The sequence below is a fragment of the Sinocyclocheilus rhinocerous genome, unplaced genomic scaffold (genome assembly GCF_001515625.1).
Source record: "Sinocyclocheilus rhinocerous isolate Xijiao unplaced genomic scaffold, SAMN03320098_v1.1 scaffold2709, whole genome shotgun sequence".
Taxonomy (NCBI): Eukaryota; Metazoa; Chordata; class Actinopteri; order Cypriniformes; family Cyprinidae; genus Sinocyclocheilus; species Sinocyclocheilus rhinocerous.
Genome location: NW_015658744.1, coordinates 50,937 through 53,345, shown reverse-complemented (window position 1 = coordinate 53,345; position 2,409 = coordinate 50,937).

Genomic DNA, 2,409 nt, shown 5'->3' with positions numbered 1-2,409 from the left:
ATGTCAGGAGTAAATGACGACTGCTATGTTCATTATTACATCCAACAACAAAACACCTCGATCACTTAGGAGTAGGGGTGTAACGATTCAGTCGTTTTCTCGATGCATCGATTACAAACCCTGACGATGCAATGCATCGATCTTGAAACATGGATTTTTGAATCGTCAATTTCGGACAGTAATCGATTTAAAATGCTAAGAATCGAAGTAATCGCGATTTCTATAGCGACTCAATGCTTTCAAAATATATACACATTAAATGACTACAAGCAAGAATTAATGGAGAGCTTGAGCAGTGTTCGTGCCTCGCGTCTCTGCTGCACGCGCTGCTCACTGATGTGTGATCTCTCCTGAGGACTCGTGGCCAGTCATGCTAAAGTGAAGTAGTTTTGCTTTTCTGTAGTTTTTCAGTGGCTCTCAGTCACACCGACGTCATTACCCGAGCAGTCGAAGGCTGCGCATTTATTGCATGGACGGAGCAGAAATGTAAGTGTCTAAAGCATACACAGTTCCATTGAATGATAAATGTGTTTTAACAGTGTTGTTGAACCGAATGTACGAAGAACACTGTTAAAATAACCACAGCATTAACAACAAACTTGAAATAAGAGCGCGAGGTTTATCTGATAATCAGATGCATGAAACTAGCGTTCGTTGCTAGCAAACAGGCTTTTTCTTTCAGGATCATCATTCGCTGATGGAGAGGAAGAGTTAAATACTATAGCATTTTATTTTATGAAAATGAGATAAAGAAGTGTTCGCACTGAAAGAGAAGTGATCTCGCGCTCATAGACGTGCAGGCTATACCTGCAGCTAATCTGAATAAAAAGCAGAATGAACTGAAACGTTAAGACAATAAACACAATAAATAAATACAATTTATGAATGATGCAGTGCTAATGGACATATGTAATATGTGGACTATTGTGATGCAGTGCTAATTGACTTTTACCTTATTCTGTGCAGAAAATTGAAATAATTGTTTGTAGTATATAAAACAATCATAAAATTGCCATTAGGAAAAAAATATAGATTACAAATGATTGATTATTGTCCAGAAGTGTATTTGATTTATTATAGCAAATTCAAAGAAAGAGATAAGAAAAGAATCCCTTGTAAAAAAAATAATAATAATAATACATACATACATACATACATAAAATTATTGTATTTGACATTTCTGTCACTTCTGAAATGATGGCTTTTAAAATCTTGGCTTACATAAATTACATATGTCATGCCATAGCATCATTAAACTAGCATCTAACAATAGACAAAAGTGTTTTTTTCTCTAACCTATGGTTCTCTAACCATAAAGGCTGCTGTGTAATTTGCCCCCTGACTAAGCATTTAAAGAATTTAGGGAAGCATTTAAATAATCCTGTGAATGCACTTAAATAATGCAGAATCGCATCGTTAATCGAATCGAATCGAATTTAATTGTGAATCGAATTGAATCATTCTGAATTTGCAAAAATCGTTTTGAATCGAATCGATTCGCTGTCTACCCAAAGATTCACAGCCCTACAAAACCCTCTTCAGTTTACCATGATGTAAACCTCACATGTACATTTCTCTCTGACTGAATGTTAAAAACAACACACATTTGACCATCCAGTGAACACTAAGCAGTCTGCGACGCATCTGATCTGAGCAGCTAAACAGAGACACTTCCACTCGTCCTCTGCAGTCAGAGACACAGCTCACAGAGACTCTTGAGCACTTCACTTTACAGGAGACCTTCAGTCAGTCACCGCGAGTTTGAACATGCGATATGAAGCTCACTCACACACAATGAGCCGCAGCGCTTCACAGAGCCCCATTTCATCCTCCTTCACGTCACCTTTCATTGTTTCCGCTTCAGGATTCAGTCACATCCCAGTCGGTATTCTCCGTTTATTGTTAAAGTGAAATACAATTCAGGCCAAAGCATTTCTTCTGTTTTTTGTTTTTTTCAGTCATGAGAAATAGTCACGTGCAGACCGATCAGCAAACACATTCCTGCTTATAATGAAGCAGAAACTCAGAGTTTCACTAAAGAAAAGACCATTTCTGTGTTCAGTAGCACAGAACACATAGGAATCATTCAGATCCGAGTTTTGTGTTTTCTGCAGCGGTAAACAAAAGCCTCATAATGCAGCAATGTCTGTTATGACACACCCACGCACACATATGATACATCAACACTGAATGGAGAGATGGGATGACCCCCATTCACAGAGACACACCTCGATCTCTACAGCTACTGCAAAACAAGAAGCTGCTTTGTGCAGATGAGAGATGTGAGAGATTACAGTGTTAGTGATGTGAGTTCAGTGATGCTGACCCACACACACACACACACTCACACACACACACACACTCACTCACTCACTCATACACACACACTCACTCACTCACTCACTCACT